This window comes from Tamandua tetradactyla, chromosome 21 (assembly GCF_023851605.1).
Source record: "Tamandua tetradactyla isolate mTamTet1 chromosome 21, mTamTet1.pri, whole genome shotgun sequence".
NCBI classification, from domain to species: Eukaryota; Metazoa; Chordata; class Mammalia; order Pilosa; family Myrmecophagidae; genus Tamandua; species Tamandua tetradactyla.
The window spans coordinates 58,837,907-58,861,629 of NC_135347.1; the positions used below are offsets into that span (position 1 = coordinate 58,837,907).

Below are 23,723 nucleotides of genomic sequence, written 5' to 3' on the forward strand. Positions count from 1 at the left end.
TTCAGACAGTACATTGGTCTCTGAGTCACAGAGCTGCCAAATTCCTACTATTAATTCCTCCAAGCACTAATTATCAAGCAGCCTTTCCACAGATGAGCTCTTCACTTGGATATATCAGAAATCCCTGGGCAAAGGTCACTTCAATCACTAGAACACATTCCTCAGCTTATGAATGGGCCAGATTCCAACACTTCTAAGTGGATTGTTCGCAAATAAAAGTCCTTCTGAGCCCATGCACGACCCACCGTTGAGTCCCAGCTGCGTCATCTTGGCCATGCGGTCACAGGAACACGAGAGTTCGAGTTTGGAACTCCAAGGGCACACTCGCTCCTACTACAACCCTGGTGATGGGATTAGAGGCGCCCCCCTCTCCCCTTCCACTGAGCCATCAGAACCAGGAAACCCCAACTCCAATGAGGAGCAGACCCAAGAACGGCCACAGCAGGCGGGGGCAAGGGACTCAGAGCCCTCCAGCACTACCCTCCAGGCAGCCAGAAGCAAGAAATTCTACCTTATGTGAGCCTCTGCTTAGGTCACATTAAAGTCAACTAATCTCTACTCCATCTAGCACAGGAAAGTATAAGAGGTTTCTTTAAGGAAACAATACCTTAAAGACATCTTCTAGAGCAAGACGCAGGGACTCACACCAAGTCCCCACCCGCGGCCACCCCTGCCGGGGGAGCCACCTCTCCTCTCCCCTGGTGGAGCCGAGGAGCAGACTCTGTCCTCGCTTCTCCATTACCTGATGGGGCCCCAGCAAGCACATATTTCCAGGCACTTTTTCCTGCTGGTGACAAATAGAATCGAGCAACAGAAATAACAAGGATTAGTTTCTAACAAAATGAGACTAAATAAAAGGCCCCCGAAATCAGAAGAGCTGATCCACCCACCAGGCCCTTCCATTTCCTCATCAGGAGCTCGGCCCCAGGCAAGTTGTCTCGTTTCTCGGGCCCAGCTTCCCCCACAGTGTAAAATGACTGTGAACTACAAGGACCTGACCACCTGGTGATCAAGACCCTTTAAATCTCAGAAAGGGTCACAAGGAAAGTCGCCAGGCCCAGCACGTACACCGAGGGAGGCCCTGATATTTTTGGTTCTTCCTCCCTCCACCGACAAACAAACCACCTTTGTTCCCAAACGCCCCATGCAAACCCCGCTCAACTTTTTGTACTTCTAGATGGAATGCTCACTGGGCCCCACCCCATCTCTCTGCCCAGCCCCCCCACCACAAAAAGCAATATATTGAGCAGGAAAGAAGAAACATCCAAGTGGTACTTAGCATGCAGACTCCAGAGGGAGAGGCAGACACATGTGTCAGCCCAGTTCAGGAATGCCTGATCTCGTCACCCAAGGCAAGTCGCTCAGTCTCCCTAAGCCTCTGTCCCTCATCTATAAAACAGGAATGGAGTAAAGCCTACTTCCTAAGACTGCTGTAAGAAGTAATGAGTAACACACAGAAAGCCCCTAGCCCAGAGCATGGCATGTGCACCCACTCTAACGCCATCATGCAGTGATAAATCATCAACATTCTGCGCCTAAAGGATGCTGTGCTGGTTTGAAAGGATGTATGGACCCTAGAAAAGCCATGTTTTAATCCTAATTCCATTTTGTAAAGGCAGTTGCTTCTAATCCCTATTCAATGCTGTACGTTTGAAACTGTAATCAGATCATCTCCTTGGAGATGTGATTTAGTCAAGAGTGGTTGTTAAACTGGGTTAGGTGACAACACGTCTCCACCCACTCGGGTGGGTCTTGATTAGTTTCTGAAGTCCTATAAAAGAGGAAACATTTTGGAGAATGAAGAAGATTCGAGACAGCAGAGAAGAATGACACAGTCACGAAAAGCAGAGTCTAATAGCCAGCGACCTTTGGAGATGAAGAAGGAAAACGTCTCCCAGGGAACTTCATGAAATAGGAAGCTAGGAGAAGAAGCTAGCAGATGACGCTGTGTTTGCCATGTGCCCTTCCAGCTGAGAGAGGAACCCTGGCTGTGTTCACCATATACCTTCTCACTTGAGAGAGAAACCCTGAACTTCATCAGCCTTCTTGAATCAAGGTATCTTTACCTGGATGCCTCAGATTGGACATTTCTATAGACTTGCTTTAATTGGGACATTTTCTCGGCCTTAGACCTGTAAACTAGCAACTTATTCAATTTTCCTTTTTAAAAGCCATTCCGTTTCTGGCATATTGCATTCCAGCAGCTAAAAACTAGAACAGATGCCAAAGCCTGAGTGACATGAGGCTTCTCCCCGGAGTTGGCCAAGCTGGAGCACTCACCCAAGGGGAGTCACTCCTGGGGTGCGGAAGAGAAGCTTCAGTTTGCAGGGGGCCTGAGGAACAGAGAGAGGGGCAAGGGAAGCTGGTGATAAAGAGGAGGAGGAGACGCAGTCCTGGCACCCACTGTTCCCTCAGCCTCACCTCACCCACCCCCAGCTCTCCAGGGCCCGGACCCCTGAGGAGCCAGCCCAGGAAAGGTGTTCCTGCAGCCACGCCACTGCGGGGGTCACAGCACGGCTTGTGAGAGAGGAACAGCCTGTAACTTCCAAGATTTAACTTGTCCAGGGAACACTCAGCCTCCATTTCATTTAATGAGATGCTGCCTTGTTGTTTCGTAAAATTCTAGGAATCACTGATCAGGTTTTTTCTGGTAATACTAGGTTTCACATGGAAAATATGACCCTCTGCCTCCATCTTCCAGCAGCAATAGACTCATAATAACATTTCCTGGAAATGGCATATTTCACCAAATCCTGCACAGGAACAAGCTGTCGATGTAAGGGCTGTGCACAAACAGCTCCATCCTACTCATTTAGATTGCAGATGTCTCCTCCGCAGAAACAGTATTTAATATCGCACCAAAACATGAATTTTATGGACACGGTACATAATACTTTTCAAAGCATTGTTTATGGAACCAAAGAGCTCATTACATAGAATGTGAATGTAAACCAAAAGCATCTCTGAATGTGAATTAACGACAATTTTTTTCTAATAAAATAAAAAATACACCCCCTCAAGAACAATATTATCACTACTTGGGATGCATAAGAGGAGAGATAAGCATTTACCTAGGAATAATGAAAAAGGGTTGAACAATTTTATGAAATCCCCATTCAATTACTCCATCCATCCACATAACACGTACTGGGTAATTAAAACGTTCTGGGCTAAAGGCGGAGAGAAGATGACTCGGTCCCTAACCTGAAGGGGCTCAATCCAAGAGGAGAAACAGACTAAAACGGGTAATCCCAAGTGCCATGCACAATGGCAAAAGCTAGTAGTGGGATCACACTGGGGTAGCGAAGCAGCGACCGGTCCAGAGGGGTCTGACGGAGGTTGCAGGTGTCCCCGAACATCCACTGTCCCCTCCATGGTGGGGGCAAATCCTTCAACTTACGTCTGGGCACCCGGCACACCAGCTGAAGGTCAGCTGTCCAAAGTGACAGCCACCAGCCAAACGCACTATCGACTGAACACTGGAAATGTGGCTAACTGGGATAATATTTTAGATATCACTTTTTGAATGTGGCTGTTACAATTAAATTGCATTTGTGGCTCTCACGCTGTGTTGGCCAGTGCTGAGCTGAAGACGACATCTCCCAGCCTCCCCCGAAGTTGGGGCAGAGGACGTCGTGCGGGCAGTGGGGCGTGAGCAGGAGCCGGGCGCAGAGCCTGAGCTGGCTGCTCAGAGGAAGGACGGTGCCCTCGTGACCTCCTCTCTGCCCTGACCCGCTGCGTGCAGGTGAGCGGCGGTGGCCAGCTGCAGACACGCCGTGAGGGCAGTGCCCTGGGGGGCCCAGGCCCTCCACAGCCCCACAGGGCGGGGCTCCCCTACCCCGCAGTTCCATCTTACGTGAGCCTCTGCTCTGATCACTCTAAAGTCGCCTAAACCATTTTCTAGCTAGTACAGGTAAGCATAAGAGAAGATTTTTTGAGGAAATGATACCTCTGAAGGCATCCTCAAGAGCAAGAGTTGTCCAGGTGGAGGGGGTAGGGGTGAGGGATATTGGGCTTCACGGACCAGAGCGAGAAGGGTGCTCTGGGCAGAGGAGCCAGCAGAGCAGAGGTCAGGGGCAGACGGGGCAAGGGTCAGTGACACCCAAAGGAGCAGCGACTGGGAGACTGGGAGCACCAAAGAACAGGGTTGCAAAGGCAGGTCAAATCTCGGGAGGCCTTGATGATGGTTGGAGAAGCTCAGACTTTTGGTGGTGGCACAGAGCATGGATTTTCAGGGGGTCGAAGCAAAGTCAAGGAGGGCGGCACAGCCCAGATGCGATGCCACCAGGGTCGAGGGCAGCAAGAAGAGGACATGACCCCATTAAGGCAATGAGCAGGGGACATCATCCCAGCGAACAGGGAGGAGGGAGAGGTAAAGCAAACTGCAGTGCCCAGCTTAGAGGATACCAAAGGAGGGGCGGATGGCAGGAGGAGCCCCTGCGGGTAAAGCAAGGAGAGGAGAGCTTCAGTTTCAGACTGGTGGAGTCTCAGATATTAGCATTTGTGCCAGATCACACGTCAGCAGCTTCCCCTCACCCAGAGCTCAAATACAGCCCGGGGGTCTACTGCAGGTCCATTCAGGCAGACGCCAGAGTTCCCGGGCTCAGGCTGGGGAGGCAAGTGCAGACCGAGGGAGAGGTGGGGAAGTTAAATCACTGTCACAGGAACATCAGACCCTTCTCTGAAAAACAGGCAGGAAAACAGGAAATGCAAGAGACTTTAAGGGGGAGATAGACAGTAAAAAAAACCATCTAAATTACTATTAGAATTTAAAGGATAACTTTTGTTCAAAAAGGCTCTTTCGTAACCCTTATGTTAATTTTATTAGTAAAAGTAGCACATCCCAAGGGGCTTAGACTACTGTGTTTCCTCATTAGAGGAAGGCTCTTTCCTACAGAAGGAGCACACACAACAGGAGATTACAATTCCATTTAAGTTTTGTGCAGCATTAAAAGTAATCAGACTGAGACTGAAAATGACAATGCATAATTTCCTTTTGCTACTTTTAAGCCATTGAAGTATGCTACTTTCACAGAGCTTACATATTTGTTTTACCTATTCTAGGAAACTCCCAGAGAAGATATCCCATCACCTCTGAACTTTGAAAAATGGCAGGAGTTGGGAAGCCTACGACAGCCCAGCTGTGTGGACACCCTTAGGGCACATGGCCCTGAGCTAGCTGCCCCAGCTCCGAGCTCCAGTGTTCTCCTGGTTACTATGATAAAATCCGACTCACCTCCCAGAATTGTCGAGAATTAAATGAGACATAACAGGAGCCCACTATAAGCTGTAAAACAGCACACTGATTTTCTTTCCTCATGCAGAAGAGAGTCTGCAAGACAATTAAATCTCTCTCAGGGATGGAGCATCAAGCTAACGGACAGAGAGAAACAAGAGCAGAAACTGTGATTCGGATAAAAACGCTTCCCAGGCAGTAAAGCCCCAGCACCGGCGGCGGTTAATGCAGGTTCCCAGGCCCCACGGGCCAGAGGTTCTGATTTGGGTGGTCTCAGAGCCCAGGGATTCGCACGCACAGGGCTGCCCACGTGCTTCCGGACCACCCACCACCTTTGAACCTAATCGAGAACACAGCCCTGGTGCTCGGACCCTTTCGGCTGGAGCCGGCCGCGGCGTGTTGGCCTGCCCGCCCTCTCCGCAGACGGTCCCGACGCCAGACACCGACCCAGCGCTGGGCGCCGGCGGTCCAGCGGGGGTCAGGGCCGCACCCCCCGGGACGACGGCACCGGCAGGAGGTGCTGCGGAAGGCGGGGGGCGCACGGCGGGGGCGCACGGCGGGGGCGCACGGCGGGGGGCGCAGGGCGAGGCCGCCCGCCCGCAGGAGGGTCAGCCGGGGTCCCGGGGGTGGGCGTGAAGACGAGCGGGAGACCGGGGGCAGGGCGGGGGCAGGGCAGGCAAAGGCAGAGAAGCGGGCGCGGGGGGGGGGGGGGGGGGGGGTGTCCTGGCAGCTGCGGGGCAGCCGTCCGGCAGGCGGGAGGCCAGAGGGGACCCACACCACGAAGGTCGTGAGACGTGACACTGTGAGAGGGGTCCTGAGCAGCGGGTTTCACATCTAAACTAGGCCATGGAATACCACCCTCCTCTCTACGACAAAAATCATCTTTGATAATAATCTTATGAGATGCATAATAACAATGACCAGGAAAAAAAAGAAGGGAAAATTAGATTTTATTGAACTGTGTAGGGGGGGGGTGGGGGGGATTAAAAAAGGGAAATTTATCTAAAGCTCTTAAATGCCCACAAAGATACAAAGGCAATTACTAAATTGTGCTACTGATATATATCTTATTTCCTTGATTCATCCTTTACTTTTAAAACAATTTAAATTCAATTTTAGAGACATTATTCAAATTCAGTAAAACAGTTCCTGTATGAGCTAAAATGTAAGCTTACTAAAGAAAAAGATCATTGCTCACAGCTCACACTCTATTTCCCGGCTTTACCTTTTAAACACAAAAACTACAAACAGTAACAAAGAATGACAAGGCTAAAGTAACTCAAGCTTGTTTGCTTGGTTTCTCGGTCTTTATCGCCGCAGCGCTATTGCTGCTTATTTTAAATCCACAGCCTCAATGCAGGAATGCACAGGGTGGCAAGGACTGAAGGCACAACCCGGGCCAAAGCGAGCTGGAACAATTCCTAATCCACGGGCTCACCCCACAACAGCGTGTGGTGGGTGTCGGGTGCCAGCCGTATAACTAGGGCTTGTTCGAATTAAATTCCTTTAGAATGCAATATTTATCAAAGGATCTCATTGAAATGTGCCAATTTGAAACTTATATCCATATTATTAGAATGCAATATAGTGAAGCGGCAATTGTTTAGAACTTAGACCAACAGAAGACGTTTTCAGAGAACAGTAATTTCACAGATACTGTTCAGAATTGCTGGTGCATGGGCACAGCAAAAACTAGACTGACCACAATCAGTTTTGATATTGTTTTTAGGTTCTCTACAGAAAATACACGCCCTACTGTTTGCATTTGGAGGAGGCTGTTCCCAGCCTGCCCTTGGGGTGCCCCTGGAGACAGGGAGACCTGCGGGAACCATGCGAAGGTCAACAAAGAACAAGCGCAGATGGGCAGACGGGAGAGCAGCGGCAGACAGGACTCTGGGCAGGGACGGAATAAGTCACACTTGATTTCAAAACACAACGCACGAAAAATGCAAACAGGTTCCTGGAATGCATTAAAATGCAGGGGACAGAACACAGTAGCGAGGTCAGACTTCTGAGTCTAGAATATTGTATCTAGATTAGAGCTTTTTCTCTTAAAAAAAAAAAAAAAACAACTAGTATGAACCTGGAGAAGTCATTACTGGCCAACTGGATATCAAATTAGTCCCCAGTAGGAGGGAAGTGTTTTCATATCTAAATTTTTCATCCTGGAAAGATTTAGGATAAGAACCTATGTTAATCAATCCTCTTACACAGACGGGTTCTCACATACATGACAACAAGCACGTGACTCATCACCAGCAGGATAAAATGTGACAATGAGACGAGGCACTTGGCTTCACTATGGAGACAGCTCCGACCATGGGGGAGGCGGGGGAAGCTCTTCTCCTAAGTGAGGACAGGTTGGACTTCCTCAGAGCTGTCCCCGCAGGCGCCACAGGGGTGGGGGCTCCGCAGACCCGGGAGCCCTAGATGAGCAGGTGGTCCTGATGCAGGTGCGGCGCTTCCTCCTTGTAAAGCTGGGACAGTAGAGCTTGTTACAGGAACGTAACCCAAGGGAAGGCCTCGGGCACACTGCCTAATGATCAGAGAGCAACTGATAAATGGTGACCATCATCTCCGTTGATGTCAAACTCGAGGACCCAAACGAAACTATACAAAATGGTCTTTTTATAGCAGGTGAAAACTTGACCTGATATTACCTGTAACAGGCCCTCAAATTCTGCTCGGACAGTGTGATCCATCTTGTAAGTGCCCTCGCGGCAATCACATAGGAACTGGTTATTAAAAACAGGAATCCCATCTTCTGCTTCAGTCCTCTCTGATACTTTCCTCCCAGAAGAGAAGCTCGAGAAGAGAACGTTTGTTTTTGAGCTTTTAAGAGCTTGATCCTTCCCAGAGAGGAAACACAAATTCAAGACTCCAGGAGAATTCACATGTGCTCAGCCGAAAACATTTCCAATATGGAAAATGTTCTAGTTAGCTAGCTGCTGGAATGCAATATACCAGAAATGGAATGGCTTTTAAAAAGGGGAATTTAATCAGTTGCTAGTTTACAGTTCTAAGGCCAAGAAAATGTCCCAATTACAACAAATCTATCGAAATGTCCAATCTAAGGCATCCAGGGAAAGATACCTTGGTTCAAGAAGGCCAATGACGTTCAGGGTTCCTCTCTCAAGTGGAAGGGCACATGGCGAACAACGATGTCATCTGCTAGCTTTCTCTCCTGGCTTCCTGTTTCATGAAGCTCCCCGGGAGGTGTTTTCCTTCTTCATCTCCTGGTGGACTCTGCTTCTCATGGCTATGTCGTTCTGCTCTGCTCTCTCTGAATCTCTTTCATTCTCCAAAACGTTTTCTCTTTTACAGGACTCCAGAAACTTATCAAAACCCACCCAAATGAGTGGAGATACGTCATCACCTAATCCATCTTAACAACCACTCTTGATTAAATCACATCTCCAGGGAAATGATCTGATTACAGTTTCAAACATACAGTATTGAATAGGGATTATCCTGCCTTTACAAAATGGGACTTTGATTAAAACATGGCTTTTCTAGGGTCCATACACCCTTTCAAACCAGCACAGAGAATCAACTGATTTTTAAAATTGTTAGTTACAATTGAGCATGACTCCAAATCTAGATGAAATAGGCAGAAAAGTTCTTCATCCTGCTTTTACCTTCCATTATGCCCACCAATCTAAGAGCGAGTGGCCTTTTTGTCACCAGATGTAAATGATTAGAAAAGACTACTGCTTAGGGGCTTGAAGCTGTTTATTTCTTATTGGAAGAGTGAGGCAGCATTTACAAACCACTTAGATGTATATACTGCAACTCATATACGAGAGAAGTACACAAAAAGCTCCTGTGTGCCAGAGACCTGGCTTTGATTTCCAGTTCCTGCCCATACATTAAAAAAAGAAAAAAATCTCCTTTGGTGGCAATTTATTCTTCCGGAAAGGAGAATTTGTGTTCTAATAAAATGGCTCACTGCGGTTTCTCTCAAGTGGCTCCATCCTCTAGCTAAATGAAAGAAAATACAAACCGTGTCTTTGCAGAGCTATAAATAAGAACAAGGGTTCCTACCAAACACCGCCGTTCATCTGACCCTTTTTCCTGCACATCAGTCCTCTCTGATACGTTGCTCCCCTAATCGGAATTGGCTCCACACTTCCTTATGCGTTACTAAGTGCAGAAATGTTACATCGACAAAGAGACTTAGAAGCTAGCAAGGTACCAACTCATCAAGACACTGCTTTTCCACATACCTACGGAGAGACTCACAGTAACAGTGAATCTATAGCATGGTTAGCTTTCTGCAAGTGGAGCAATCATCTTCTAGTTTTTGCCTTTATATTTATACATCACTTTAAACTGTCCAGTGTATTTCCATCTGTAACTTCATTTGATCAGCAAATCACCCCATTTTACCTAAAGGGCTAGTATTATCCCCACTTCATAGACGAGGAAACCGAGAGTGCAAAAACACTCGTCTAAAGTTCAAGTAGGTCTGCACCCCAATCTCAAGTTTAATTTTGAGACTCTAAGTGAGAAACAAAAAACAAAACAGACCTGTTCATTAGTCATTAGTTGGCTGACTTGTAAAGAGAATAATTTCTTCTTTTCCTTTCTTTATTTTGTACTTACGTTCAAGTTAGTAGCACAGGAAATAAGTTCTGCTTAAACAAAATATATGATCACTTGACTTCTGCTGGCTGAAATTTTCTTTGAACACTATAAATATCAAAGTTTTGTCACGCTCAATGACAGCTAAGAGGCTCTCTGGTGTAAGGCTTCAGGTATTTAACTTTCTTAGGCGCTTTTTCGCATGATACATATAACATTTATATATCATTCATAGAGCCACAGAAGGTGACGGGGCCCCCAGGAAGCCCTGTTTTAATCCTGAGCCAATCTTGGGGGGCCAGAACTATTGTTTAGGGGAGAAAACTTTGACTGAGTTGTTTCCATGGAGATGTGACACACCCAACTATGGTGTGGCCTTTTGACGCAGATGGGACTCCGCTCATTCTACGGTGGGTCTTGGTTACCTTACTGGAGTCTTTAAGGGGGGGAGTCACTGGAGAAACCTCAGATGCAGACACCTGAAAACAGCTGCTGCAGAGCTGACAGAGAAATGAGCGTTTAGAGACGCCTGGAGCGCTGACAGAGAGAGACCAGACGCCTAGGCACAGGCAGGGTCCGGCAGGCCTCCCCACGCACCTTCCCATGAGAGGCTGACGAGCCAGAACCCAGAGCTGTGTCCCGGAGGAGCTAACTGAGGGCCCACAGGCGCTTAGAGAGGAGACCACTGGCGTCAGGAGCTGGAAGCAATGGAACCGGGAGCAAGGACCAGCAGATGCCAGCCACGTGCCTTCCCAGCTCACAGACCTCGGCCTTTCTTGAGTCAAGGTATCTTTTCCTGGATACCTTAGTTTGGACATCTTTCTGGCCTTAGAACTGTAAACGTCTTGTCACATCATAAATTTCCTTCATAAAAGCCATTCCATTCCTGGCATACTGCATTCCGGCAACTTTAGCCAATGAACTTTAGCCAATGAACCTGGTTCATTTTATTAGAACACAAATTCTCCTTTCCGGAAGAATAAATTGCCACCAAAGGAGATTTTTTTCTTTTTTTAATGTGAAGAACATGAGCCAGGTGACCAGGTGCGCCCAGGTGACCAGGTGCCTCCCTGCAGGAGGAAGGCAGAGAAGAGAGCTGGGGCGAGGGGCCGGGCCGGGTCAGGGGTGTCCTCCCCAGGCCAAACTCATGGCCATCTCCCTTCTCCTTTGCCACTGTGCACACTATAGCTCTTTTAGGCCTGCCATTTTCAAGAAGGTCAGCTATTTCCTGTATGTGCATCTAACCTTGACCATGCCATAGTTCTGACATTCAGCCCTACTAGTGTGATACAATCCAAAAAGGCACACTGGCTTTATTGTTGACATTTATTAAACTATTGGTTGATCTGCCCATATGTAATATTCTTTTTACTATCCAAATTTTTATTCCTAAATAAGAAAATGAAAAAGTACAACTGTGGAAAAGTAACATAGGAAATTAGCTTCCTAACCATAGTTTAAAAGCTTATACTGCCTAAATACATGTCACATAAGTGTCAACCCTACAAGCCTGCCTCAGAATCTATTTATAGTCTTCAATGTTACATGGGTTACACTGTCAAGCTATATGCCCTTAAATGTCAACTATTGTAAGGCCCACTGTCTACATTATATAATCTTTCATGAAAGGGAGGAATTCTGGTGAAAGAATCACTATCATTTTTCATTAAAAGAAATTATCTAGTGTATACTTGTACTTAAAATGCAATATTTCTGCATTCAATAAAGCAAATATAAGGGATATATATGAACCAAAAACTTATCTTACCAAAGAAGGAAAGCGGTTAGTAAATCACTAGATTTAAACCACACGCAAAAAACTATATAAGGCAGACTATAAACTAAAGGTTGTGGCAACCACTCAATGATAACAAAATCAATAGAACTGACAAGTGTTTTTATTATGGTAACACAATGTATGTAAATTTACAGTTATGAGATATATACATGTGATAGTTAGATTCAGCTGTCAACTTGGCCAGGTGAAGGCACCTAGTTCTGTTGCTGTGGACATGAGCCAATGGTATGTGAATCTCATCTGTTGTTGATTATACCTGCAGTCGGCTAGGAGGCGGGCCGCTGCAATGAATAATGTTTGACTTAATCGGCTGGTGCTTAAATGAGATATCGAACGTAGCACAGCCCAAGCAGTTCAACATGCCTCATCTCAGCACTCGCAGCTCAGCCCAGGCCTTTGGAGATGCAGAAAGGAATCACCCTGGGGAAAGTTGTTGGAACCCAGAGGCCAGGAGAGAAGGCCAGCAGAGATCACCCTGTGCCTTCCACACAAGAAAGAACCTCAGTTGAAAGCTAGCTGCCTTTCCTCTGAAGAACTAACGAAATAAATCCCCTTTCATTAAAAGCCAATCTGTCTCTGGTGTGTTGCATTCTGGCAGCTAGCAAACTAGAACAACACACATACATACAGATGTTTTTTTTTTACTGGTCAGAAAAATACTGGCCCAAACATCCAAAGACAGGCACGTGTGTTTTCCCAACAGCTACATTAAATTAGCTTCCTAATGTAGCTACCCTAACCTAATTACAAATGCCTCTTCGCACACAACCACATAAGCTCTTAATTTAAGAAAAGGCACGTTCTGCACCTCGGATCACCCACAGATGCCAGCAGCGGAAGACGGCTGCGTGCTCAGCTCTGCAGGCCGCGGCCACACGCTGTCCTCAGGAGCACCCCGCAGCCCTGGGCCTGCCCTGCCCCGAGCCCGCCACCAGGTGACTGCGATGGGCATCCCTGATGGACGTCCCACAACTCACAGCCAGGGGCTGCGCTGAATTTCTCACACCCCTAACCCTCACAGGGCACCTTACTGATAATGCATACTTCCCAAATATTTTATTTTCTGAATTTGCTTTTATTTCAAGGTAGCTCATGACCATTATAAAAAAAAAAAACGCATTAAAATTATATATAAATATATACACAGCATAGAAAAGAGAACCTGGAAATTCTCCCTAATCTCTCTTTAGGTGATTGAATGAACAAAATCCGTCACACACGCGGGGGCTCAGAGGCAACCTGCTGCGGGCCGGCCCCCCACCCACTCTGTGCAAAGCTCCAGCCGGGGTCAGGAAGGCGCGGCCGCCACCGGGGAGCCACTCAGCCTCTCCCCACCCCAGGCCAAGCCTCAAAGCCACAGACAAACAAGCAAAAGCGCAGGCGCTACTCCAGACAAGGCAGGGAGGAAAGGGAACTGGGAAGGTGCACCAGGGGAAATCAGCCACATACTTGGAATGCTATGGGCATAAGTTAACAAAAAGAAGAAAACAGGCACCTGGCATAAAAAAATGGTAAGGAAATTATTGAGACGTGATACACTTCCTGCCCAAACAACACCAGGGCCGGTGATTCATTCAATTAGCATCTACTAAATCCTGAGCGACTTGAAATGCTCTGTAAGTCTGAGGAGATATAATTTTGGCACAGAAGGATGTATTTTGTTAATTTTAAGTTCTGAGACCAAAAGTAAATAAAAATCAGCCTGTCCTCACTGCACACAACAGTAATCTTTCATATCACTAAAGCAAAATAATACACAATAATTTGCCTACCCCAGTTTAGTTTTGACTTAAACTATGCTCTTCCACGTAACTCCAAGTGTGGGGCACTTAGGCTTGCTCTGGAGAGCTGCTGCCCCACAAAAGAAGCATCAGAATTAGCTCACTGTTGACAAGACAAGCAGAATACTTACACTTCTATCAAACATTTCCAGAATTCTGTAAAAATTGCTTCAATTCTCAAATACCTTAGGAAAAAAAGCAAAGCTGGGTTTTCCCATATATATTTAAGATGTAAAGTCATTACAAGCATATTGGCAAAATAAACTTAAAACAAACTGGAATATAAAAGAATAGCCTTTTCTATTTGATAATATTCAAAACACTCCATCCCACTCACCGCAACCACCCATAAACTAATGTAAATGTTTAATCTGTAAACTCAACTTGCAAAGGTTTTAGAAAATTATTACCGAGTAATTAAGTGGGTCCAATAAATTTTAAAATGTCTTAAAGCAAGTGCAAGAGCTTGTGGTGGGTTTCCATCCCCTGAGATTCACTCCCATTATATTTACAAACTGAGACAAAGTATACAGATTTTCATGGAAATCCCTGTTTCCTAAATTCACTTGTTTTTATATCATCACTGCAGCAGATACAGATTTACAACATCGATCACCTTTAAAATACCATTACTGGAAAAAGAAAACGAAACAACTGTATTTTGATCTCCATTATACCAGATACAATTCCCAGAACAACTAAGCATTTTTGCTCTCCTGCACCTCTGCTCAGACTGCTTAGGACAGGCGCCCCTCCCCACCCAGCGCCACACTGCGCAGCATGTTCATTCGCTTTCATGACCGCTGACTGGGCAGCACTGAGAGCTTTTCAAAAGCTACTTCTCCGTCTCTTATCTCTAAGCCTCCAGCACCCAGGGCTGTGCCTGCCTCACAGCAGTTCCAGCCAAACTCAACTTGGTGAAGGCTCAAAACCAACACAGAATGCTCAGAACTCCTTGGCATGGAAAAGGTTCAAAAGAACCCCGGGACAGAGAGTTTAGGGCCCCATACCTAAGAAGCAAAGTCCCAAACAGAGTAACACCCAATGCCCAAATCTCGAATAAAATAGAAAATCTTTCTCTTTATCTTGAGGTTCAGTGAGAAGTAGAGGGATGTCACGCCTTAAAATGTCCCCTTTTTTATGAGCCCAAGTTTGTCTTCCCAAAAGTGAGGGGTCACATATGTACTACTGACTTGCTAGAACTTCTTGAAAAGAAAATTTTGTGGCATCAAATAAAAGGAAAACCACTAAGTTTCTTGATAGAAGGAAAGAGGGAGGGAGAGGGAGGAAGACAGAAGAAAGGGGGAGGGGCAGAAGGGTCAGCGAGAGAAACTGTTAGGAATGTTCTTGTTTTAGCTGAAAATTGACATTTATCAAAAATGCCACACAGAGCACATTGTCTCCCCAGCTTAAACGGAGCTAGGTGCATTCAGTTCCATCTTGGAACTCAACTAGAAGTAATCGCTGGATTATTGCTGGTTGATTCCACCTCACCACTCCTGAGCTGCGGTGGCAGGTACTCTCAGGGTGCGAGCAAGTGCTCTCCCTGTGAACACGCACACCGTGGACACGTTACACCTGCTTCCTGGACAACTGAGGCATTGTCTGTCGAGGGCTTGAAGGCTTCTGTGAGCCCAGCATCATGCCGGGAACCCCAAGGAGATTTAGGACACCACCCTTAGCTCTCTAGAAACTCAGGAAGCACCACAGAGACAGGCGGGCCCTGCCCTGGGCCCCAGATGGGGTGGCCAGCACCCCGAGAGGCAAACTGACCCACCAGGGGCTTGCAGGCAGCTCCTGCTTCTGGTTCCACCTTCACCACACCCAGACCACATCATCTGAAACGTCCCCTCCCTTATCCAACCTACTACCTGACTTAAAATCAGTGGCACTAACTGCCAGTAATCACAGCTGACTCACATTAAAATTGTTCTTAAAGTCATCAGAATCCAGACGTAAATCTCACCTACGTCTAACAACCTCTGCTGCTTCTCCACAAACGCATCGTATCAGCAGCCAGTGAAGATGAAGCTTCTCACTATAAATATGAAAAGAAAAAGAGGAGACATGATTTTGAATACAAAAAATATATATATACCCTGATAAGCCTATATCCAAACTGCACCTAGCTATCCTGTCAAAACGGGACTCTTCTTAAACTGCTGCTGGTAAAGAGGCATTTTCCCTAGCTCAGACCCAAGAAACATTAGTGTTAGCCTCACTTTTATTGTAAAACAGCCTGATTTATCTAGAGGTGGCATATATTTTATGTTTTTACAAAGTATTTTAAAATATTTTTACAACATGACTAAAAATCAAAGGGCATGAGACCTTGTCTCATAATAAACAAATCTATGTCCAGTTGGATCCTTTCTAAATAAACATCATGGGATAATTAGAATTCCCATGGCTGAGATATAAAAGATTCTTATCAATCTATACAATTTTTCAGTGAGGAGGCTATCAACTCTTCTGGTGATTAAATGGAAGAAGAAACAATGCACACGTATTTTATACAGCAGCTTAGTATAAGTAACACAACTTTAAAAATACTTCTTTCTTCATCTAAGAATCTACTAATTAAAAACAAAAAATGTTGGTAATCAGTTGACGACTCTGTGAAAGGCAATGCTAAAGTGAGAGGAGCTGCTTCTGATGCTGAAAGGTGGCTTTCTTATAACAACGGGGAGAACGATTACAGTCTTTAATTGAATGATAAACCCAGACCTTAATTTCCCCACCAGTCCACCCCACTCAAGTTCCATTTACCAAACATTATGAACAGTCCATTAAACCACTACCTACAGAAATCGTCACAGAGCACGAGAAACAACTTCCCACTCGGAAAGGATGTCGCCTCTATGAAGATGCATCGAGATCGTGGCATCCAACAAGCTCAAGAGTAAAGTCAAGCCACCTGGGTCCCTGGTTTGCTAGTCTGAAACTGTTGTGCACCCCAGAAAAGCAATTTCTTTATCTTAATCCAATCTTGTGGGAGCAGACCTATGGTGTGTGGGATCTTCTGATTAAGCTGTTTCCATGGAGATGTGACCCACCCAAGTGTGAGTGGGGCTTTCTGAATGGGTGGTTTGTTTCCATGGAGATGTGTCTCCCCCCCCCCCCCAATTCAAGGTGGGTTATAATCCATTTACTAGAGCCCATTAAGAGGAAACCATTTGGAAAAAGCTCAGAGCCACACAGAGACGTTTGGAGATGCAGAAAGAAAACACCCCCAGAGAAGTGATTTGAAATCAGAAGCCAAAGGACCAGCAGATGCCAGCACCATGCCTTCCCAGCTGATAGAGGCGTTCAGGATGCCATTGGTCTTTCTTGAGTCCAGGTATCTTTCCCTGGATGCCTTAGTTTGGACATTTTAATGGCCTTAGGACTGTAAGTTCATAACGGTTATAAATCCCCTTTACAAAATTTCTGGTATACTGCATTCTGGCAGTATTAGCAAACTAAAATGCTAGTTCTGTGCTGTTTTCCACTTACAGAAATGATAAAAAATAATGACTTTGTTTTTACCTTTTCCCCTGACCCTTTCCAAGAACAAATAAGTATGTAGGTGCCATGCTCTTAAAAATCGTATTAGACACTCTGAAGCCCCAAATAACCTGGGGTTTGCTGAAAAACTAAGCATAACAAAAAAGCACTCTTGTTTTAGCTTTATTTTTAAACCAGCTATCAAAGAAGGGATGGGTAGTGCTACTTGGGGCTGGTGGTGTAATGTGGATGAATTATAAAGAAGAAAGGAGAATTCTGTTTAGTTCTCCTGAGTATAAGTAATACAATTTTAAATCTAAAATTAAATTTAATTAAAATTAAATCTAAACAGAACTCTGTTTAGATTTCAGTTTTTACAGAAATAAATAATTTTCCAACTGAAAAGGATAGGAAGAACATCTCTAAGTAAGAAATTTGATTGTAAGAGATCATCAAGCTGCTTAAGGGGACTCCCAATACAGCGCTAGGCACATGCCGTTTCGATGTTCAAAAAGGCAGATTCTACAAACCACAGACAGGAGGAACTCGACTCTGAGCCTAGACAAGATTCTCGAGCAGCTTATTAAAGGGCTGGTCCTTACGTAGCCCCAAGAGGAAGCAGTGTGCATTCCCCAAGAATAAGCCATGTAAGAATTACCTATCTCATTACCCTGGTGATGAGCTTACTGCACTGGTCAACAGAGAGACGGAAAAAGACATCAAACACAAATCCTTACAGACAAGGTAGAAGTGTCAGAATGGGTGCTAGCAGAGATAAGCGGTAATTAGTTGGACAACTCTACTTGAAATTTGATAAACACCGATCTGACGTGAGGTTTATATAAACACACCAAACTACTCTGCCCAAGACCTCAGCCTGGGTAATAATTTTATTATTTGCGTTAAGGCATTAACAAAATGCTTAGCAAACCTATGGATGACTTAGAACTAAAAGGGGCAGAACGGGTGAAAATTTTATAGATAAGCAGTCTAAAAGACTTTAAGAAGCTGGAACAAATGGCCAAATACAGGAAAATGAAATTAAGGGAGATAAATTTATTTAGAGATTTTATTTAGAGATAAAGCGCTATTCATGGGACTAAAAAAAAAATCACCAAGTCTGGGAATAAGGAATATGGCTCAGCAGCAACACTTGTAAAAAGAAACTTTGTAATTGTAAGATGGCTCTGAATGTCGGGGAGAATCAACAACATGGCCCTATAGACCACTGCTGTCAAGTGGCCCTTTATTGAAACAGACTCTACCCAGGCTCTTGGCTAAGCGCTTTACACAGATTCTCTTACTGAGCCCTTATAACAACCGATGAGAGACAGAGAAATGGAGGCTAACGGTTTGGGTGCCTTGCCCAAGGGAGCAGAGGTGGCCAGAGTCTCCAATTCCCAGCTGGTAACCTTAACCCCAAGGTTTCACCACTTTCCGAGAAGAAGAGGGGCTCAGCCACGCCAGGACTGGTTCTACTGGAGGTACACTACACAGCGGTGTTTGCATCTGCTAGATACTAGAGGAAAATTTTCAGATTTCTTTCAATCCAAAGACTGGTCCTAATCAAGAATTTCATTCGTTTCCCAGATAGAATGATACAGTTTTCTCAGAAAGGCTCACATTTACAGCCAGGAGTACTCGCCATAAAACCCACCCCCACCCCCTCAAACAAACCTCATCCTTCCCAGATTCCAGTTTCTCCAGGGCAACCCGCCCCTGACGCACAGGCATACATCACCACCACCACGCTTCCCAGCAATGCTCTGAGCCAGAAGGACTTGTTGAGATGAGAGTTAGAAAATAACTAATTAACCAATCAAATGTCCTGTATCGGGGGACCTGCCCTCAGTGGGCTTACAGTCTGGCTGGAAGGTGAGACGTGCACACAGGAACATATAATGAACCTGGAAGTGGGAGTGACAAGTGACAAATGAGAGGTACCAGCAATAGGGTGACAGGAAGCCAGAAGGAAACTGCTACGTACTTGCAACTGGGCTTTGAGGACTGCTGTGTGGTGTTGGCTAGGGAGGAAAAGGCGCATTTCATGAACAAAGCTGAAGAAATACATTCCATAGGCCGTTACCAGGCCTAGCACTGGAAGTGGGGAGTTCACAGGTTGAGGCTTCGGGGGACAGATGACACATCAACAGCATAAAGGGAACACTAATTGTGGTGGTTAGATTCAGGTGTCAACTTGGCCAGGTGAAGGTGCCTCGTTCTGTTGCTGTGGACATGAGCCAATGGGACGTGAACCTCATCTGTTGCTCATTACATCTACAGTCAGCTAGGAGGCGTGTCTGCTGCAATGAGTGATGTTTGACTTAATTGGCTGGTGGTTAAATGAGAGAGCGCAACGTAGCACAACTGAAGCAGCTCGGCATACCTCATCTCAGCACTCGCAGCTCAGCCCCAGCCTTTGGAGATGCAGAAAGGAATCACCCCTGGGGAAAGCTGTTGGAACCCAGGGACCTGGAGAGAAGGCCAGCAGAGACCACCCTGTGCCTTCCCACGTGAAAAAGAACCTCAGATGAAAGTTAGCTGCCTTCCCTCTGAAGAACTAATGAAATAAATCCCCTTTTATTAAAAGCCAATCCATCTCTGGTGTGTTGCATTCCGGCAGCCAGCAAGCTAGAACACCAAGAGAAGTGGCAGGCGTTACCCCTCACCATGACACTCTGGGATGCAGAATGCCATAAGCACCTAAAGGTCAGGGAAGTGGTTGGCAAACCCCCCTGTAGAGCAGAGTTAACCTTTTTGAAAAGGAAGGCTGAGCCCACCCCAGAAATATTCTGAACCCATGTGAGGCCAACAAACAACTAGGGTTGAAAACCTGGGTTAGGAGGTCAAAGAAAATCACTCATAATCGCAGCAGTCACGGACATGCTGAAAGGAACACGTGGTCCCACAGTAAACCAGGAGGTTGGTGGGAGAAGAAAAGGAGGAAAGCTGTGTACAAAGGGCCAAGTGACAAGGCACATAGCATAAATGAGGGTAATCAGAGAAAAGGCAGAAACTTCCCCTAGAGGGACTTTGCTCAGTGAAAGACTCTTGATCTTCATCCATACTTTGAAGTCTTGGGGAGACTTCTTTTGCCCCATGAAAACAATTTTCACCATGAAAGTCAGAAGCAATCAGCCTGCTTGCTTTTCATTTCTCCACGACACCGTCCTCTTCCATGGTGGGGGGGACAGCTCCTCAAAGAAGGGGAGCAGGGCAGCCCTATCCCCCACATTCGTGGGTCCGACGTTCATGTCAACGAAATCCCTCTGGACAGAATCCAGAAGGATGAGTCAGAGTCCTTTCGGCCCGACGGCCACCTGGCACTCAAGGTAAAGTAAGTAAGCAGGACTCACAGACAGGTCCGATCCCCCCCGGGGCATGTGGATGCCTACTGGGGGGCGCTGGCCTCGTGGGCAGTGCTCTCCCTGGCAGTGTGGGTGAAGATATAAAAGGTTGAATGAACAGCAAGCCACCTCCTCACCTGTAGATTTCCTGCACTTACAGAATGCTAGAGCAGGGAGGGCCCCTGGAGAGCCTCGAGTCTAGTCTTTCCCATTACACGGGAGGGGAGACAGAAACCCAGAGAGGGAGCGCACTCACCCAAGGCTGCACAGCTGGGAGGGGGCAGGCGGACTCAGACCCAGGCCCCTCCTCCATCAGGGGCTCCTTCCCGGGAGGCCATACTGACCTGTCTCTGCCTTCGAAACCTGGAAAACCTGCTAAATCTGCCACCCTCAAAAAATGCCTATCTTCCATTTGATACAAATGTAACAACCAGTATTTTTCTACTTCCTCTCTGCCAGGCACCACCAGAAGGGCTCTAAGTAAATTAACTCATTTAATTCTCACAGTTAACTCTATGGGACAGGTAATTGTCATCATCCCCATGTTACAAACAGAAAAGCTGCAGAGGCCACGGGCCAGGACAAACCCGGCTGTCTAACCAGACAGCCTGGCTCCAAGGTCTGCACTCTTCCCCACTTTGTTATGCTTTATGAAAAATATATTTCGTGATACTTATAATTTCTTTTCACTATAAAAAACATGGAAGAAACGGAGTAAGCCTTTTTAGCACAAAGGGCATGGTCACTAGTGTTTGACAATGAATTTAACAACTAAACCATAAATTTCATTAACGTATGCAATATATCTCTTGGTCATCTATCTTATGAAGCTAAGGGGATGTCAATGTATATTTGAAGGAAACATACAAAGCCTATTCACTCTGTAAAGATACATTTTTTAAAAAAGGCCAAATGGTCATGTGCACACCGGTTGAACACAGCGTGCTACCAGAAATGGGCAGCAGTGAAGTGCTGGTTTTAGAAGGGTCTCTTCTGGCCACGATACTGTGGAGAACTGATGTGTCCTTGCCAGCCTCTGCCTGTGCTGCCCTCCCTGGTACACAGACACAAGATGTTTTCTTCTGCTATTAAAGGAGTATTATTTTAAACTCTTAAAAAGCACAGATCTCAAATTATGAATAACCGACAAAACACCTCTGAAGAGCAACCAAAATACCATGTTTCATAAAAGTTTCAAAACCAAGAAGGCTGGTACAAATGTCTAATATTAAGTTATAATTACCTTTATACTTCTCTCTTATGAAAACGATGTCAAATCTCGTTATCTTAGTTATCCAGGAGCACTAACGGTACAAACAAGCAGATAACAATTCTGCCTAAGATCAGATGTCAAGGGAAATACTGCAGTCAATTAAAAAGTCATAATGTCACTTTAAAAAGTTACATGCCTGCTTAAAGGCATATCAAATGCCTTAATGTAGCACGTGCAAAATGCAACAGACCTTAAAAAGTCTAGAACCAGAAAACGTCTTCTTAGGCATGGAATCCACAGCCCAGAAAACGGAATCAAAGAACAGTGGCAGGCACACAGAAGGCTCTCAATAAATACGGCTGAATGAATGTAAACAAAGAAGACGTCTGCAGAAAGAAAAAATTGCCAAAACGGCCATATCAGAGTGACATTGATTTGAGCATTCAAGAACTTCTTTTTAGTATCAAAATGATAAGAAAGAGCTAAGTAAGGATTACGAAGACTCAACAAAACAGCAGAGCACCGTCCAATTAAGGCACGCTACTCCGTAAGACAAGGCCTGCCACGCACCTCTTAAGCAAGAAAAATATCTCTCAGCCCAGCTTTGCCCGAGTAAGGGATCTGGACTCAAGCCACACAGGGTGGCATAATATTTACAGCACAGTTCTAACATGGCAAAACTGCCTGAATTTGGTGCATTCCAAATATAACACTGCTTTTTAATTTAGTCCTCTCGGTAGGCGTTGCCCAGCCTGACCCATTTCATCATAAAAATCTTATCTATGGTCACAAGGAAAAAAATTATCCTACAGCTTCTTTACTCTACTAAAAGCACCATAAACACAAATACAATTAGATAACACTACATAAGCCAGCTCTGTCATATCAGATCAGTAAATTAAGGCATAATAAAATTATAGCCAGCCTGGGAGTTTGAGAGTAATCTGGTTTCTGTTCATGACCATCTTAGCCATGCCCCAATAGTAAAGGGTTTTCCAACATTTCTATCTTAAACCTTTTTTTCTGGGGAGTCAGCACTTGGTCATAAAGTCCGGCAAGCCCTGAAGTTAGAGCTTAAGTATTAACACAGTGGTGAATAATTTTGTACAGACTGCTTAACAGAAACGTAATGTTATATTCTGCTACTTGTCTTAATAACTACTAAGAACACATTTCTGTTTCTCCCGTGGCATACTAAAGGAAAGTCATGTGTCAGAGCTCACCTGAAACTCCTGCCTCATTTAAGCCTTTGAAAAGCCCAGTGAGAAAACGTTACGAACTCTTCTGCAGTACTCACATGATAAACACAGGTGTGAAACCCAAGTGGGGTCCCTGATGAAATGTCACAGAATCTTGGCTTTCAACTACTATTTTCCTCTTTACCTTTAAGTCCTTCTAAACTGCTCAAAGGACAGGACGGGGCCTTCAGAGGTTCACCTATCATAGAACCGGTTCTCGCTTGGCCAGGTTGTATGGTTTTGATAAGGAAAAAACACAATCAAAAGCAGGACAAACACTGATTCTCTGTTCTCCACTCTCCCATTAGCCAGGACACTCATCTGAGTCACATACCCAAAGTCAGCTGTAGCCTTAGTTTCCCTAACCCCTAAATATGAGATTGAATGCAATCAAAATTCCTATTTGATCATAGTCAGCTAAATAACCACATATGAAATCTTCACTAGAATATTACACTGAAATGCCATTTTGTATTAAAAACTGCAAAGGTTTTTGCTGTATTCATTTCTTTTCCTCCAAATACGCCAAAGGGATTAGTTGGGCCATTGGCCAGGTAAGGCATGTGCCTTTCGCCCTAAGGTCATGCAGATAAAAACCCAGGATGGATCGACAGAGCCCTCCCAGGCTGTGTAGAGACTGTCATGTGCAGAGGAACCCGCAGAAACTAGCAAGGACAGCTCTCAGGATTTGCTTCTTGCTGTGAAAACATTTTCTTCTACATGACAGCTGCTAGGCCTAGGCACACAAGACAAAGCTGCAGATGACCAGTGACCCCATATGATCAGTTCCTCCTCAGCATCTTCCTTTTTCATATTTCTTGCCCAATTTAGCAGGAGTGGGGTGGAAACCTCCATTCTTCCAGGGCTGCGGAGATCTGTCTAGGCCCAGGCAGGGGTCAAGGAGAGAGAAGCTGCACCCACAGCTGTGCCACCTTCCTGTCCCACCCCAGCTGGAACCACCCCAGGTTGGCGATGGATTCTCTCCTGGAACTGAACTGGTGTCTGGGAAACAAGAGCTGCGTTTTCAGAGCTGTCTGAGC

At 45.6% G+C, this 23,723-nt stretch overlaps 1 protein-coding gene across 5 annotated transcripts in view; it reads right to left on the reverse strand.

Moving 5' to 3' along the window:
* ARHGEF28 (Rho guanine nucleotide exchange factor 28) overlaps positions 1 to 23,723 on the reverse strand; it is a 292,104-nt gene that overhangs the window by 267,492 nt on the left and 889 nt on the right. For 4 of the 5 annotated variants that reach the window (XR_013167187.1, XR_013167186.1, XM_077139472.1 and 1 more), the window contains exon 2: positions 15,366 to 15,437. The gene's annotated coding sequence lies outside the window, so the exon portion shown is untranslated. The remainder of the gene's footprint in view (positions 1 to 15,365; positions 15,438 to 23,723) is intronic. The other variant, XM_077139470.1, reaches the window with a different exon arrangement.